The 19,344-nt window shown below is 40.8% G+C and overlaps 1 protein-coding gene across 1 annotated transcript in view; it reads left to right on the forward strand.

Moving 5' to 3' along the window:
- Positions 1-19,344, forward strand: part of apbb1ip (amyloid beta (A4) precursor protein-binding, family B, member 1 interacting protein) — a 97,754-nt gene that overhangs the window by 32,662 nt on the left and 45,748 nt on the right. The gene's annotated exons all lie outside the window — the stretch shown is intronic.

Below are 19,344 nucleotides of genomic sequence, written 5' to 3' on the forward strand. Positions count from 1 at the left end.
TCAGTAACGGTTACTTTTTTAGACCAAGCAGAGGAAAAAAATATGGAATCACTCAATTCTGAGGAAAAAATTATGGAATCACCCTGTAAATTTTCATCCCCAAAACTAACACCTGCATCATCAGATCTGCTTGTTAGTCTGCATCTAAAAAGGAGTGAACACACCTTGGAGAGCTGTTGCACCAAGTGGACTGACATGAATCAGGCTCCAACACGAGAGATGTCAATTGAAACAAAGGAGAGGATTATCAAACTCTTAAAAGAGGTAAATCATCACGCAATGTTGCAAAAGATGTTGGTTGTTCACAGTCAGCTGTGTCTAAACTCTGGACCAAATACAAACAACATGGGAAGGTTGTTAAAGCCAAATATACTGGTAGACCAAGGAAGACATCAAAGCATCAAGACAGAAAACTTAAAGCAATGTGTCTCAAAAATCGAAAAATGTACAACAAATGAGGAACGAATGGGAGGAAACTGGAGTCAACGTCTGTGACCAAACTGTAAGAAACCGCCTAAAGGAAATGGGATTTACATACAGAAAAGCTAAACGAAAGGCATCATTAACACCTAAACAGAAAAAACAAGGTTACAATGGGCTAAGAAAAGCAATCGTGGACTGTGGATGACTGGATGAAAGTCATATTCAGTGATGAATCTCGAATCTGCATTGGGCAAGGTGATGATGCTGGAACTTTTGTTTGGTGCCGTTCCAATGAGATTTATAAAGATGACTGCCTGAAGAGAACATGTAAATTTCCACAGTCATTGATGATATGGGGCTGCATGTCAGGTAAAGGCACTGGGGAGATGGCTGATTTGATGCAGGTGTTAATTTGGGGGATGAAAATTTACAGGGTGATTCCATAATTTTTTCCTCAGAATTGAGTGATTCCATATTTTTTTTCCTCTGCTTGGTCTAAAAAAGTAACCGTTACTGACTGCCACAATCTTTTTTTTCTTGATTTCTTATAGTGTTATGTTTGGGTGGGGGAACCATTTTTGCAGAAAAGGGCAGAGGGAAAAGACCCATCATTTAGAAAGGTACACAAACATATCACATGGAAATTACAGCTGCAGTCATCAAAGAAAACTACTGACACAGATGGTTGTATCTACACAACTACAGATATTATTGCATGGCCCATTTACCAATCAGGCTAAGTCAACCATCTGTCGAAACCAACCGTACAAAAACAACAATAAGGAAAGGCACCAGATGGGACACATACGTACTCCACATGCTCAACACACCAAAATAAAATATACAAGTAAATATACATATGTGTGTAATGGTGTTTTGTTCTACCATCTATATATATATTTGTTCATCAGTATATACTTGAGATAATCCATCTAAACGTCTTTGTTGTTGAGATGCCCCAACCCACCCCACCCCCCAAAAACACATTTTTGGACCATGTTTTCCTTGAATTTGACCTTTGACCAAACTATTCCAAAATTTAATCACCTCTAGATTAGATTAGATTGATCCCTTGGGAGGACTCCCTTAGGGAAACTGAGGTTCCAGCAGCACTGTATAGCAGCACACAGGGTATCAAAGAGTATTAAAAGTGAACAGAGTATCAAAAGTGAAAGTAAAAACAGTTTGCTAGACATCTACCCCAGTTATATTACCACTAAGTTTCATCCATCTAGGCTTCATTGGCTTTTGAGTTATAGAAAAACAGGTGCATTTTTTGGACCATGTTTTCCTTGACCTTGACATTTGGTTAAATGACTCCAAAATCTAATCACCTCTAGATATCTAAAGTAAGTCCATGAGGCCCGTCAGGCTGGTGCTTATCTCTGGTTTTCATGACTTGAAGTGGAAGAAGCAGCACAACTGCTACTGGACAGGACGCCAGTCAACCACAGGTTGCCTCCTGGCCAATGCCCGTACCCATTTAACCAGCTGGTTTGACGTGCACTGTATTTCACCTCTCCATCCATGTCCATCTATACACTTCTAAGGACATACGAGGTCTGTCCATAAAGTATAGGTCCTTTTTATTTTTTCAAAAACTATATGGATTTCATTCATATGTTTTTACGTCAGACATGCAACCCTCGTGCGCATGCGTGAGTTTTTCCACGCATGTCGGTGACATCATTCGCCTGTGTGAGCACTCCTTGTGGGAGGAGTCGTCCAGCCCCTCGTCGGAATTCCTTTGTCTGAGAAGTTGCTGAGAGACTGGCGCTTTGTTTGATCAAAATTTTTTCTAAACCTGTGAGACACATCGAAGTGGACACGGTTCGAAAAATTAAGCTGGTTTTCGGTGAAAATTTAACGGCTGATGAGAGATTTTGAGGTGATACTGTCGCTTTAAGGACTTCCCACGGAGCGAGATGTCGTGCAGCACTCCCAGCGCCATCGTCAGCCTGTTTCAAGCTGAAAACCTCCACATTTCAAGCTTTATTGATCCAGGACGTCATGAGAGAACAGAGAAGTTTCAGAAGAAGTCGGTTTCAGCATTTATCCGGATATTCCACTGTTAAAGGAGATTTTTTTTAATGAAAGACGTGTGGACGGGTCCGCCGTGAGGACGCAGCCGGCGCGGTGCGGTGGCACAGGAAAACACCTCCGTGTTGATAACCATTTGTAAAATCCAGGCGGCTTTTGATGGCTTTCAGTGGAGTGAGTATATGAGAAATTGTTTAACAGCTGGACATGTTCCAACTTGTCCTTAAGGCTTCCAACGGAGGTGTTTTTCCTGTGGCAGAGCGTCGCAGCGGCTGCGAGCCGACGCTGCAGTCCGTCCGCACGTCTTTCATTAAAAAAAATCTCCTTTAACAGTGGAATATCCGGATAAAATGCTGAAACCAACTTCTTCTGAAACTTCTCTGTTCTCTCACGACGTCCTGGATCAATAGAGCCTGAAATGTAGAGGTTTTCAGCTTGAAACAGGCTGACGACAGCGCCTGAGAGCGCTGAGCGACGTCTCGCACCGTGGGAAGTCCTTAAAGCGACAGTATCACCTCAAAATCTCATCAGCCGTTAAAATTTTCACTGAAAACCAGCTTAATTTTCGAACCGTGTCCACTTCAATGTGTCTCAGAGGTTTAGAAAAAATTTTGATCAAACAAAGCGCCAGTCTCTCAGCAACTTCTCAGACAAAGGAATTCCGACGAGGGGCTGGACGACTCCCACAAGGATGCTCACAGGCGAATGACGTCACCGACAGGCGTGGAAAAACTCACGCACGCGCACGAGGGTTCAAGCATGTCTGACGTAAAAACATATGAATGAAATCCATATAGTTTTTGAAAAAAATAAAAAGGACCTATACTTTATGGACAGACCTCGTACATCATATCTCAGCTGCACCTGGTCTCATATGGTCTTACATTTGGTGTTAAACTATTTCAATATACAAGTTTCTAGTGGTCATAATGGTGTTACCATGGTAGCTGAATGAATGAATGAATGAATGAAAACTGTTTATTTCAAACATTTGATACAACAAAATACAAGATAGATCAGTGAAAACAACAAAAAAGTTCCTACTGTGTACCCAACATGTCCGAAAAGGGGTAGGTAGAAGCATCAGCTTATTTATCCCTACCCCTTCTTCCCCACAACCAGTAATACCCTTTGCCACATATACACATAGATTCCTACACACTTAAACCAATATATATATATACAAACACAAATAACACCTACCCCACTCCCAATCTGTTCCACATCCTCACCCCACAGACAGAAATACAGAAACCTTTTAATGTTGTTCGTGCCCACTGATGCTTTAAATTAAATTTCCCCCTCAGATTGCAATCCCCTGATCTGTTAAAAAACATATTTTTAATATTTGCTGGAAGTAAATTGTTTATTGCTTTATACACGATTGCACTGTTTGAAAATGAACCAAGTCTGTGAATTTTAAGAATTTGGATTGTAAAAATAGTGGATTTGTATGATCTCTATAGCCAGTATTATGAATAATTCTTATAGCTCTTTTCTGCATTACTGATAGTGATTGTGTTGTACCTTTATAAGTATTACCCCATACCTCTGCACAGTACTGTAAATATGGTAAAACCAGTGAGCAGTAAAGAATGCGGAGTGAGTTGTGGTCCAGAATATGTTTCGCTTTGTTTAGAACTGAAATGCTTCTGACAGTTTACTTTGTATATGTTTTATATGAGTCTTCCAGTTTATCTTATCTATTATCCCCCCCAGAAACTTATTTTCATGTACCCTTTCAATATCTACCCCCGCGACTTGTAATGATGGTCTATGGCGTTTGTAATCTCCTCAACTGATTCTATTAATGCAAGTGATGTTGAACTATGTGCTCTGAATCCATATTGACTATCAAGTAATTTATGTTTATTTATGAATTTGTCTAATCTATTATTGAATAACCTTTCTAATAATTTGGAAAATTGTGGAAGCAAAGAAACAGGTCTATAATTTGTGAAGTGGTGTCTGTCCCCAGTCTTATACAGCGGCACAACCTTAGCTATTTTCATTTGATTGGGAAATTTACCGGTTTGAAATGATAAGTTACAGATGTATGTTAATGGTTCTACAATCCATTCAATGACCTGTTTTACCACCACCATATGAATTTCATTTAAATCGGTAGATGTTTTATTTACAATTATTCACAATGTCTATAATTTCTTTCCATCCACTGCTGTGAGGAACATTGAACAGGGATTTCTTTCTATGAGATTATTATCCCAATCCTCAGGTTGGGAATCGGGAATTTTTTGCCAAGCTTGGTCCAATATTTACAAAAAAATTATTAAAACTGTTGACTACCTCATCCTTATTTTCCTTCTTGACATTATTAGCAATGAAATACTGAGGGTAACTCTGTTTTTTATACCATTTTGATAATGCTATTTAATATATCCCATATTCCTTTAATAGTTTTTGTTATATTAATATGTTACTATAATATTCCTTCCTACTACCCGTATATTAGTTAATCTATTTTTGTATTTCTTATATCTATTTTCTGCCTCTTTAGTCTTTAGTTTTATGAATTCTCTATACAGTGTATTTTTCTTATTACATGCATTTCGTAACCCTTTCGTCATCCATGGTCGATCTTGGATTTTTTGTTTTCTGTAGTCTTGTTTAATTGGACAATTTTTATCATATAATGATGTAAATATTTGTAAAAAAGTTTCATATGCACTATCAACATCACTTTCACTGTATACCTTTTCCCAGTTTTGCTCCTGTAAATCCTTCTTTAGTGTGTTCATGTTTTCCTCTGTCCGCACTCGCCTGTATTTTATTTTTCCTCTGGCTGATTCCGCCGATGGTTTCTACTATAAACGATGAAAACTGGTAGATGATCACTAATGTCATTGATTAATAATCCACTCACAGTGTTATTCTCAATATCATTGCTGAATATATTATCAATAAGGTGGCACTATGGGATGTAATTCTGCTTGGCCTGGTGATTTTTGGATATAAACTCATACTGTACATTATACTGATAAATTCATCTGTTATTTATGCTTTTTGAGCAGATCAATATTTAAGTCACCACAATGAACAGTTTTTGATTAGTTTTGAGAACATTTTTCCCATACAGTCAGTGAATGTTTCAATACTAGATCCTGGTGCTCTATATATACAGCTGCCTAATACATTTTTGCTTTTTTTCTTCACATATTTCAAGTTATACATTCTAATAATTATCAATCACAGTTGTCATATTGGTCTACTATTTTATAATCCATGTCTTATCACATACACAGCCACTCCTCCTCCACTCTTATTCTTTCTGTTTACACAGTTAAATTCATATCCATCCAGTGTCAAAATCCATTCCTTTATCTTCATTGATCCATGTTTCTGATTATAGCAATTATGTTAAATACTTTTTTAATTGACTTAATATTCTTTAATGTTGTAAGTTTGCAATATAGACTTATGCTGGTTGAAATGGATTATTGATAATTTGTTATCCGTTTTAATGATCCGATTATAACTGTTCATCTGTATAATAGCAACAACTGTCCTTGATATTTGAGAAGAAATTATTGTCCGGGTGTCTATATCGTGCTCCAAGTCCAGTACATTGTGGTCTGTGTATTTAAATGTTCTCAGTTCTACTTTCCATGATCAGCAATCCTTTGAGTTTATATCCTTCTTGTCTCCAGATGTAGATGATGTAGTAGATTGAATAGTTCCTCGGTCTGTGTCATGGTGTTGTGATGTGTTTGTGTCCTCATACCTTATTGGTCGTATTGTCCAGTTCCTCAAGTTCCTGATTACCATAACCTTCGCTTGTTCTGGTGTTCCATTCAATTTGATAAATGTTTTGCAGTTGGATGTCCATGTCTGTTGAATTTTTCCCTGCTTTTTTTAAGAAACGACCTTTCCTGGCGATGTCTGCGTTTTCTTTTGGTCAGATGTTCATTGATGACTACGTTTGTTCCTTTGAGTTTCCGTCCCTGTTTTAACAATGCCATTTTTATGTTTTCTGTTGACAACCTCATATAACTGCTCGCTTGTCTCCATCCTCTCTCCTGGGCAGGGGGTGGCACGCTTCAATGTTATTACAGTCCATTTTAATACCTTTAGATTGCAGGAAGTCAGCCACCTGTTGTTCCACTGAGCTGACCTCCTGCTCGCTGGCCTCCCCTCCGCTGTCTTCTGACACCGCCCGTGCGTAGGATCGAGGATTAATATGAATTCCTGTAATAATAACGTCGTTCATCCTTGTGTACTGTTCCAACTCCGCAACACGGTTCTCCAGGTGCACCAGACGTCGGTCTTTCTCTGCATTCTGGATCCGGAGAGCCTTCACTTCTTCCACCAGCTCCATAAATGGATTTCTTCTGCATTTTAACAACAGAGATTTCCTCAGACAAAAAGTCCAGGGACTTCTGAAAAAAGCTGAAAAAAAATGCCCACTATGCAGATCTCAGAACCATTGGGATATTGAGCACCAGCTTCCACAGACCCAAAGCCGTTCATACTGCAACGCAGTGCAAAGTATTGTAATATGCAAAGTATTGGTCACCCACAACTGACATAGTTATGGTTTATATATCCAGTACGAATGGTTCTTTTTCAGTCACAAGTCTGCTTGTGATTATTTGTGTGCTTATTGACTGTCTAAAAATGATGCGTTGTCATTGCTGTTGTGTGGCAGCAGAAAGCTGTTGCACCATAGACTAGTAAGAACCTGGTCGAAGGATATGTGTGTGCGAGATTGTTCAGGGGGGAGGGGGTTTTGCTCTATGCAATCATACTAATCATAATAATGCTCTATACACATCATACTACCATGAAAAAATGAATTGAAAATTAATATTAACAACAAAGGGAGAGTAAAACTTAATGGGAAAATACAAAAACTTCCATATTTCTGGTTTGTAACTTTTTTTTAAGCCATTTTTTGTTGTTGTTGTTTCTTTGGGTTGACTAGTGAACAGCACCAAAACAGTGATGGACATAGCATGCCTGGAGATTGGGTGGATGAACACGGGCATTCAGTTTCCATAGGTTGCCGTACTTTAAACATAGTGCAAAATGAAAACATAGACTGTGTTAGAGTTTGTATCTTACCCTTAAAAGTGCTTTCAGACAATACATCTCGGTGTGAAATCTCATGAGGATCCAGTCTTTCCATTAATTCAGGCATTTGTGTGTGGTGTCTGTCTCTACGGCCAGCTGAACCAACCTCCATTACTCGCATGCCACGTGGACCACTGGTGGTCACGGAAAACATTCTGCAATACCGAGAATGACTCATCACATCCTGTAGTAGTGGAGGCAACAAGTACTAATCCAAGTGTCATACTGTAGTACTCTCTCTACCTTTGGCACAGCTTCCAGGTTTCTGTTGTAAATTGTTGGGATTGTGTTTATTTTATTGTATTTTTTCCTTTGATTCTGCTGCACTTTATACATGCTGGCACCTTTCCTCATCAGAAAACCTCCCATTTATAAGTTTTCCCTCAGGAAACACACTTGGCATACTTGTGAATTAAAGCGAATAACAGCTGACACTGAGTTATTTCATGTTATGTCCAAAACACACCCATAACTAATCTGGTGAGTGAATCCAACCCTTTTGAACACTGCACCCTACATGCTTCGATTTCACAGTGTATAAATGTCCATGTGCATTTATACTGTGTGATTTAGATGTTGTGCCATCAAGACTGGTCCCCTTTAGGGTGTAAATTACTGTGATATCTGAAGTTTCTATTTGCTGTAATACAACATTTTATCTGAAAATGACCAAAAATGCCCCTTTTGATCTTTGAAGTGAATAAATCCCCTCTGTTTGCATTTTAGTAACCACTGAGGGTAGAGAAGAGATTTGAGCCTTAAGTTTCAATTTGATCCAAATGAATATTTGAACCCTGCAACAGACTGTCATCCTGTCCAGGGTGCACCCCGCCTCACGCCCTATGACTGCTGCGATAGGCTACAGCCCTGTCATGAACCTTGATTGGAGTAAGCGGGTATATGGATGGTTGAATATTTGGTGAACATCCCATTAGTCCAAAGGTTCAGGCCAAGTTTCAGTAGGTGGCACTACTAGCTATATACTTACATGAGCTTCTCATTTCAATTAAAAAGACATTTCTTGCATCTGTGATGCGAGCATGAAAGTTACTTTAATAAAAAAAAGTCACTTTATTTTTACCTTCATGGTATAGTATCCCTCGTCACAATGTAATATTCTGTAATTTAAGACTTTGGCATTTAATTCAATGGCACTATCCAACCTTCACGGGTGACTGTGAATTGAGAGTTTTAGAGTATCCCAGAATCCTTGTGCTGGGGAGGGAGACTTGAATAATGGCTCAGCTTAATGCTAACTTTAACATTGAAAACGCCATAGACATGCTAACCATGTTAGCATCAGCCCCGTTTTTAAGTTATAAAATACATCTATGAACTGTTTCAGAAGATCCATAACAGGTCAGTTTAAGATAATAAAAAAAAGGTAAATATTACTCACAGACATATGCTCTTTAGGGTTTTAGCAGGGAAAATATAAGATAAAGCAAAATAAAACAAAGAACCAACAAAGCAGCAGATCAAAGATTCGAAGCACTGCTTCATTGGTTCAAGGTTCAAAGCACAAGCCGCGCTGCAGAAGAACGCTTTTGAGTACAGACCCGCTGCAGGGTCTGTAATCAATGTAGAGAAATGATCATTTTCCTGACAAACACCCCCAAAACAACAGCCACTCTATAGAACTTTTAAGTGAATCGTTAAGCAAAAGGCTATTGATGCTGATGGATTGAATCATTTCTTAAGGATACCAGATAAAGAACCGTTCCCGACACACAAAAAAACAGCAACATGCCTTTTTTTTTTTTTTTTTTTTTTTTAATTAAAACGCACATCTAAGACTCACGATTATCGTTTGTTAAACACCCTAAATACATATTTTGGGTTGAACTCCCTCCATACGACGCAATGTGAAAACAAGTTGCCGCAAATGCTTGTTTACACCTGACAACGAAATCTCGGCCTCCCCAGCGAGAAGTGATTTAAGCGCAAGATTTGACACCATAAAGGCATTAATTGTGATGTTTGGCTTAAATTTGGAGTAAATACACACACAGACTACCTACTGAACCTTTAGACGAGTGAACCCTTCCCGATATTTGAAAAACAAAATCACCACGAAGTCCAGTTTGGATCTTTAAGTCAAATTAAAGGACTTCACCTCACTGCGTTTTTAGTCACAGGTCAGCAAAGCTGACAGAATATAAGGTACCAACATCCCAAGACCCATCTTTCAATTTGCGGTGATTGTAATGCAGAAGGAAAATTATTTTGAATGTTGAGAATTATTTGACACCAAAATCGTGATGGTACAAACAGCCCAGACAATCTGCTTGAGACGTAGAGTAGATATCGTGCACCTTTAGGAAAAAAAATCTGTGCGCTTTCATCTGCAATCCAGCCGAATCTTGGGAATGATTGTCACCAGTTCCTCATGAGCTTGAAATAACACATGCACACACCAGCTGTAAGATGTTGGAACAATAATGATCAGCTTGCATTCGTACGAGGAGCATCGTCTTGCAGTATGAGCTCTTGCCTGGAACACAATCAATCGCATCGTGTCACTTGCTCACAAAGCCGTGTTGAGTTAGCATGCAAACATTTGCTCCTTTCCGGATCCAAAGGTTTATTCCAGTCGTTCCAAACTGTGATGAAAGAAAGCGGCGAAAACGCTTTTTGTAAGATATATTTTACATATTTAATGTACCACAGCAGACCAGAGCTCCGTTATGCAAATATTGCACATCTATGAAACAGGAAATTACTGTTTGCTTAAGCCAATGAGATTATGAGATGAGTGGAGATTTTAAAAAAAGCAAATTACAGCAGATAAAATGCTACAATTTGCATTGCATCCTGTTTGCTATTTTGCATGTTGTGACGGGAATGTGCAGAAATTTGACATCCTCTGTGAAGGCACACCACATCAGACGTTTACATTTGTCTGGTCTAAAAATAAGTGACAAATAATAACGGGTGTTGGAATTTCTACAGTTTCCTCAACCTCAAATTAGCTTCCTCTGGCCTCCTTCGGTCAATGGACCATGGGTTTTAGCATCCTCAAAGTATATAAAAACATAAAAGGTCAAGGGTGGTGGTATAACAGAAGCTTGCGGGGGCTGAGGTCCATGGAAGTCAAGTTGTAGCCCACTCAGCATGCCTCCCCTCTCCACACAACAGAGGAAGCCAAGAGGAATGACAGGGCCCATTTCATACCGGTTTCTGCCTGTGTTGCACAAATTGCCAGAACAGCGACAGGCACTAGGCTGCCTACGGGATTCCGACTCCTGATTATCTTTCCAGGTTTACTCCTTAGTCTTGGACTATCCAAAGTCACCCACAAGGCAGTCGGACTATTTGAGCCATATCTGGCACCCTAGACAGGTGTTTCCATTCCAGGTCAGCGTGGACTAGGGCATGATGGTGGGGGACCATGCCCAGGACATCCAGCTTCCAAATAGGACTAAAGTTTACTGAAGCATTGAGAAATAAGCAATAGCACCATGAGGATTATAGAACAAACTTTGATTGCTTGGACAACAAGATGTTTCTTTTGCTGTACAAATAGGCAGACCATATCTGGAGTATGGAAACTCTGTTGGCAAACCCAACAAGAAGATGGATGTCAACATGATTGAAAAGGTACAGCGCAGAGTAACCAGATTATAACCCAGCATAGCGAATTTGATAGTATCTTTACAGAAGAACAAAAAATCCAAGTCTTTTGGGTCCTGGTGCTTCTTGCCTTACCATATGGTTGTGAGACTTGAATGCTAACCATTGGTCTAAGGCAACAACTGGATGTCTTTGCTACTTGGACCCTTGGATACACCACAACTGTATATATACTGGATAAAGCCTGCATGAGGCCACCCACGGGTTTTCTATAGAAATCCAAAACAGCCCATTTGAAGCCCTTATCTTACCGACACCATGTTGGCAGTAGCGGCAGTGCTGATTCTGGCTCCATTGTATGAACTCATAAATGGTAAAGAGATGGGTGGCTCCAGTGTGTAAAAAACAGAAGCCTGAACCTGACCCTCTGTCCAAATCCGAACTAGCTAAGCTAACAGGCTAACCTCGGTTTGCGTGTTTATTAAACTGTATTTTATTATTTATTTATTTTTTGGAACTGCGTGGTGGTGTCATAACAGTTAGTTTGGTGTGAACAATAAAACTTATGAGTCGCTTATTTTCTCAGTAATGGTACATTAAGTGGAGCTAATGGATGAAGCTACCGACATCTTCTAAAAGTGCTAAGGCCTTTAGCATACAACATTAAATCCAACAAGAATTTCACTCAGCGAGAATATTGCAGCCAGAGACATCTTAGAGGGCCCATTAGGACGTTTCACCACACAAGACAGATTATTTATACATAATTTTATCAATCAATCAATCAATCAATTTTTTATATAGCGCCAAATCCACACAAACAGTTGCCCCAAGGCGCTTAATTGTAAGGCAAGGCCATACAATAATTATGTAAACCCCCCACGGTCAAAACGACCCCTTGTGAGCAAGCACTTGGCTACAGTGGGAATTAAAAACTCCCTTTTTACAGGAAGAAACCTCCAGCAGAAACCAGGCGCGGGGAGGGGCAGTCTTCTGCTGGGACTGGTTGGGGCTGAGGGAGAGAACCAAGAAAAAGACATGCTGTGGAGGGGAGCAGAGATCGATCACTAATGATTAAATGCAGAGTGGTGCATACAGAGCAAAAAGAGAAAGAAACAGGCATCATGGGAACCCCCCCAGCAGTCTACGTCTATAGCAGCATAACTAAGGGATGGTTCAGGGTCACCTGATCCAGCCCTAACTATAAGCTTTAGCAAAAAGGAAAGTTTTAAGCCTAATCTTAAAAGTAGAGAGGGTGTCTGTCTCCCTGATCTGAATTGGGAGCTGGTTCCACAGGAGGAGGTAGCCTGACACGCTGAAGGCTCTGCCTCCCATTCTACTCTTACAAACCCTAGGAACTACAAGTAAGCCTGCAGTCTGAGAGCGATAGCGCTCTATTGGGGTGATATGGTACTACGAGGTCCCTAAGATAAGATGGGACCTGATTATTCAAAACCTTATAAGTAAGAAGAAGAATTTTAAATTCTATTCTAGAATTAACAGGAAGCCAATGAAGAGAGGCCAATATGGGTGATATGCTCTCTCCTTCTAGTCCCCGTCAGTACTCTAGCTGCAGCATTTTGAATTAACTGAAGGCTTTTTAGGGACTTTTAGGACAACCTGATAATAATGAATACAATAGTCCAGCCTAGAGGAAATAAATGCATGAATTAGTTTTTCAGCATCACTCTGAGACCAAGACCTTTCGATTTAGAGTATTGCGTAAATGCAAAAAAGCAGTCCTACATATTTGTTTAATATGCGCTTTGAATGACTATCCTGATCAAAAATGACTCCAAGATTTCTCACAGTATTACTAGAGGTCAGGGTAATGCCATCCCAGAGTAAGGATTCTGGTTAGGACACCATGTTTCTAAGATTTGTGGGGCAAGTACAATAACTTCAGTTTTATCTGAGTTTAAAGCAGGAAATTAGAGGTCATCCATGTCTTTATGTCTGTAAGACAATCCTGCAGTTTAGCTAATTGGTGTGTGTCCTCTGGCTTCATGATAGATAAAGCTGGGTATCATCTGCGTAACAATGAAAATTTAAGCAATACCGTCTAATAATACTGCCTAAGGGAAGCATGTATAAAGTGAATAAAATTGGTCCTAGCACAGAACCTTGTGGAAACTCCATAATTAACTTTAGTCTGTGAAAGCAGATTCCCCATTTACATGAACAAATTGTAATCTATTAGACCAATATGATTCAAACCACCCGCAAGCGCAGGTGCCTTTAATACCCTATGGCATGCTCTATCTCTGTAATAAAATTTTATGGTCAACAGTATCAAAAGCAGCACTGAGGTCTAACAGAACAAGCACAGAGATGAGTCCACTGTCCGAGGCCATAAGAAGATCATTTGTAACCCTTCACCTAATGCTGTTTCTGTACTATGATGAATTCTAAAACCTGACTGAAACCTCTTCAAATAGACCATTCCTCTGCAGATGACTCAGTTAGCTGTTTACAACTACCCTTTCAAGAATTATTTGAGAGAAAAGGAAGGTTGGCGATTGGCCCTATAATTAGCTAAGATAGCTGGTCAAGTGAGGGCCTTTTTAAGTAATGGTTAATTACTGCCACCTTAAAAAGCCTGTGGTACATAGCCAACTAACAAAGATAGATTGATCATATTTAAGCCTCGAAGATTAATAATGGTAGGGCTTCCTTGAGCAGCCTCGGTAGGAATGGGGTCTAATGAACATGGTTGATGGTTTGGACGAATGTACACTAATGAGAATAACTCAGACAGAACAAGCGGAGAGAAAGAGTCAAACCATAAATACCGGCAATCACTGAAAGCAGCCAAAGATAACGATACGTCTTTGGGATGGTTATGAGTAATTTTTCCTCATAATAGTTAAATTTTGTTAGCAAAGAAAGTTCATGAAGTCATTACTAGTTTAAATGTAATGGACTACTCAGCTCAATAGAGCTCTGACTCTTTGTCAGCCTGGCTACAGTGCTGAAAGAAACCTGGGGTGTTCTTATTTTCTTCAATTAGTGATGTAGTAGAAAGATGTCCTAGCTTTACGGAGGGCTTTTTTTATAGAGCAAACAGGACTCTTTTTCCAGGCTAGTGAAGATCTTCTAAATTAGTGAGACGCCATTTCCTCTCCAACTACGGGTTATCTGCTTTAAGCTACGCGTTTGTGAGTTATACCACGGAGTCAGACACTTCTGATTTAACGCTCTCTTTTTCAAGAGGAGCTACAGCATCCAAAGTTGTCTTCAATGAGGATGTAAAACTATTGACGAGATACTCTATCTCCCTTACAGAGTTTAGGTAGCTACTCTGCACTGTGTTGGTATATGGCATTAGAGAAACATAAAGAAGGAATCATATCCTTAAACCTAGTTACAGCGCTTTCTGAAGACTTCTAGTGTAATGAAACTTATTCCCCACGCTGGGTAGTCCATCAGAGTAAATGTAATGTTACTAAGAAAATGATCAGACAGCAGGGAGAGTTTTTCAGGGAATACTGTTAAGTCTTCTATTTCCATACCATAAGTCAGAACAAGATCTAAGATATGATTAAAGTGGTGGGTGGACTCATTACTTTTTGAGCAAAGCCAATGAAGTCTAATAATAGATTAAATTGCAGTGTTGAGGCTGTCATTCTCAGCATCTGTGTGGATGTTAAAATCGCCCACTACTAATTATCTTATCGTGAGCTAAGCACTAAGTCAGACAAAAAGGTCTGAAAAATTCACAGAGAACTCCAGTAACGACCAGGTGGACGATAGATAATAACAAATAAAATGGTTTTTGGGACTTCCAATTTGGATGGACAAGACTAAGAGACAAGCTTTCAAATGAATTAAGCTCTGTCTGGGTTTTGGATTAATTAATAAGCTGGAATGGAAAGATTGCTGCTAATCCTCCACCCGGCCCGGTGCCTACGAGCATTCTGACGTTAGTGTGACTCGGGGGGTTGACTCATTTAAACTAACATATTCATCCTGCTGTAACCAGGTTTCTGTTAGGCAGAATAATCAATATGTTGATCAATGATATATAATTTACCAACAGGACTTAGAAGAGAGAGACCTATGTTTAAATAGACCACATTTAACTGTTTTAGTCTGTGGTGCAGTTGAAGGGGCTATATTATTTTTCTTTTTTTGAATTTTTATGCTTAAATAGATTTTTGCTGGTTATTGGTAGTCTGGGAGCAGGCACCGTCTCTACGGTGGATGTGGTAATGAGGGGATGGCAGGGGGAGAGAAGCTGCAGAGAGGTGTGTAGACTACAACTCTGATTACTGGTCCCAACCCTGGATAGTCACGGTTTGGAGGATTTAAGAAATTGGCCAGATTTCTAGAAATGAGAGCTGCTCCATCCAAAGTGGGATGGATGCCGTCTCTCCTAACAAGACCAGGTTTTCCCCAGAAGCTTGGCCAATATCTATGAAGCCCCCCTCATTTTTTGGACACCACTAAGACAGCCAGCAATTCAAGGAGAACATGCGGCCTAAACATGTCACTCCCGGTCCGATTGGGGAGGGGCCCAGAGAAAACTCCAGATTGGTCGACATTGTTTTTGCAAAGTTACACACCGATTAATGTTAATTTTAGTGACCTCCGATTGGCGTAACCGGGTGTTCATTACTGCCGACGGTGAATTACAATCTTACCAAATTTACGCTTAGCCTTAGCCACCGTTTCAAATTTCCTTCAATGTCGCCTGCTCTGGCCCCCGGAAGCCAATTGACTAGGGTTGCTGGTGTCGCTAACGTCACATTTCTCAAACAGAGTCGCCAATAACCAGAGTTGTGATCCATCGGCGGGTGTGTCGTCGAGTGGGAAAAAACGGTTAGAGATGTGAACGGGTTGGCGGTGTACACGGGGCTTCTGTTTAGGGCTACGCTTCCTCCTCACAGTCACCCAGTCAGCCTGCTTTCCCGGCTGCTCGGGATCTGCCAGGGGGGAACTAACGGCGGCTAAGCTACCTTGGTCCGCACCGACTACAGGGGCCTTGCTAGCTGTAGAATTTTCCACGGTGCGGAGCCGAGTCTCCAATTCGCCCAGCCTGGCCTCCAAAGCTACGAATAAGCTACACTTATTACAAGTACCATTACTGCTAAAGGAGGCCGAGGAATAACTAAACATTTCACACCCAGAGCAGAAAAGTGCGGGAGAGACAGGAGAAGCCGCCATGCTAAATCGGCTAAGAGCTAGTAGCTACGCTAAGCTAGCGGATTCCTAAAAACACGCAAAGCGAATAATGTGTAAATAATTTAGAGGTGATTCAGCAGAAGGAGTGCTTAGTTAAGGCACGTAAAGATTACACTGGGAAACAAACTCGTAATCTAGATAACTAGATCAATCTAACTGCGCAGATTAAACAGCTAACAGATACAGAAAAACACCGCTGTGCTCCGGAACAGGAAGTGATACAATACCGCAGTGAGAGCCAACCACCAGTAGAGGCAAGCAAGAGGACTTCAAACATCTTAAACTAAGTTAGAAAAAAAAAATTTATCCCCCCCCCTCAAGGTATATAGAGGCCAAACTGTTTTGTTTTGTTTTTTTGTACCAGGCTGTTCAACTGGAGAAAGAGATGCAGCCCCCGGTCTACCTAAGAGGTCCCCATCTGATCAAGTACTAACCAGGACCCTGGCTTGGCTTCTGAGATCTCACAGGATCGGGCTGACACAGAGGAGACTGGCCGATTTTTTGTTCCAGGCTGTAAACAGGTTATTTCTGCTCTAAATTAGACACTTTAACATGGAGTTGAAGGGAAGTTCCTCCTTCTGGAGCCAGCCTCAAGCAATGGAGTCAAGGAACTGCAACTTCTTTCTTCTTCTGGTAGGGTTTCATCTGAGACCATCGAAGCTTGGGTACAACTGGAATGACTTTGTGTAAAACAAGCAGTTTACTTAGGGAGACTAAGATGAGGAGTATCAGTTGCACTGTAACACTGGCAAAGTGTCAAATGACATTTTGGCAAAGTGGCACATTTCTCTGTGCATGATCCAGGTGCTTGAGTGTTGAAGACCCCAGTGGCTGAAAAAGGCCACGAGGACATCCTGGCTTTATGTTGTTATAGCAGATATAGATGGTTATTTTAGTCGATGTGGGGATCAATAGTTGTCTACCTGGGTGGTTTACATCCAGGACTCGGTGATGTTTTGGATGTGGTGAAGCAAGATAGCATCACATGCTCGCATTCTTGACTTGAGGGACTCAAGTATTAACAGCAACTCAGATGAATGGGACTGCCAATGCTACAGTACAAGGAGACTCAGGGGGACATGGTGAAGCCATTCACATCTTCATTACCTTCCCACTTATCTGGGTCTGGGTTGTGGTGGCAGAAGACTAAGTAGCTGAACCAACACTTCACTATCTTCAAGGAATCTCTCTTCTGGGGAATTCCAAAGCATTTCCAAGCCAGCTGTGAGATGTAATCCCTCTAATGTGTCCAGGTCTTCCCCAGGGTTACTTCTATCGGTAAGGAGGACGACTAGGGGGCATCCTCACCAGATGCTTTAAAACACCTGTGTTCCCTCGTTTCAATGCCAAGGAGCAGCCGCTGCATATGGGTCCTTTTCCGGATATTCAAGCTTTTCGTTCTCGTTCCTGAGTGTAAACCCAGATACCCCACAGGGACAATGCCAGTCACCCTCTGCACACCACATCAGCAATCAGAGGAACCTGTTCAGCCAAAGCACTGCTCCTCTCCAAGTGCAATACCACTGACTGAAAAACTATGTTGTCCCTCGGGCATCAGACTTAACATCTCCTCACATCGGGGAGAGGAGGAGCAACAGGAAGACAGAGGACAGGAAGGAGAGGAGCAGTTGTAGCCAGTAACGACAGTATTTCTGTATTTATATTTGTATTTACATTTTGTAAATTGTTTCTTACTTCTACTTTTGATACTCTGTGTGCTTCTTATCCTGTGTGCTGTGTGTTCTATCCAGTGCTGCTGGAACCTCAATTTCTCTGAGGGAGTCTTCCCAAGGGATTAATAAAGTTTTATCTAATCTAATTTAAGATAATCTACAGAGGAACCTCATTTCCGTCGCTTGTGTCCACGATCTTGTTCTTTTGGTCACAACCCAAAGTTCATGACCGTACTTAATACAGGAGGGTAAATCAACTGGTAAATCGAGAGCGTCACCTTCTGGCTCAGCTCTTTCTTCACCATGATGGTCCGGTACAGCTTCCACAGGACTGTTAGTCTGATGCACACTGGGCAGGTTTGAGGCCAAATGTGAAGCACTTCCAAATGTAAGACCATGGACCATGGTTTGGAAAAGTGTGAAGTAGATGGGTATGCTTTTATGGGCATCGGCCCCTGGCCACCCCAGCTGTAAATATGTACCAGTGTTGCCTGGGGAAGTAACCTGTCATAGACTGTCTCATCTGAGGAGAAGTCACCATTGGGCCTCAGGACCTATATAGGACTTCCTGCAGGAGAATATGTGTACAATACTTTATATTTACCATTACATTACACTGTGAATAAATGAATCCCCGCTGACACCCCCCACTGGACACTTTCTACTGTGGGAAAACAGGCCGTCTGTTTTGACTGCACATTCTAGTCCATCATAACATGTACTCAGACCAAAGGGTTACGTGCACGTCAGACAGCAATTATAGACAATTCCCCAGTGAATCTTCAGGAGCTGTTTTCAGGAAAAACACAGCTCCCACATTCATTCCACACACTATGTTTATGCAGATTGCTCATTTTATGTGGATCTGTAGGAACCAGCTACTGAGTTCTGACACTTGAAGCCCAAGAGATTTGCATGCATGCACCTTACAACTGATAGTCTGAGGAACACTTTTTATTTGAAATATTACATCTTGCAGCCCTGTCGTAATGAATAAGAGTTGTAGTATTTGCGTTATAGTATTTTATCTGCAGTGTTTTCTAACAAACTGTGCTGACATTCAGTGGGATTTAATTCCAACTTTATTCCTTGCACCTGGTTTCCTTAATGACGTGCTTTAAGGTCTGCAAGTGCAACAAGACTCAACGTGCGTTGACTCATTCTGAATGCCTGGAAGTTACATAGTTGTGTTTCTTCATAGTTGTGTGTCAGTTGGAGTTGCACAAGTTAGTGTAGCTTCAGGCGACATGTTGTGCCTGCAAGTAGCAGTAACTCTGCCAGGGCCTTAGTGCCAGTTACACATTAAAAATACACACTGGAACATAATGCATTAGAGATTTACATTATGACCATATCTAAG

The sequence above is a fragment of the Thalassophryne amazonica genome, chromosome 1 (assembly GCF_902500255.1).
Source record: "Thalassophryne amazonica chromosome 1, fThaAma1.1, whole genome shotgun sequence".
Classification (NCBI taxonomy): Eukaryota; Metazoa; Chordata; class Actinopteri; order Batrachoidiformes; family Batrachoididae; genus Thalassophryne; species Thalassophryne amazonica.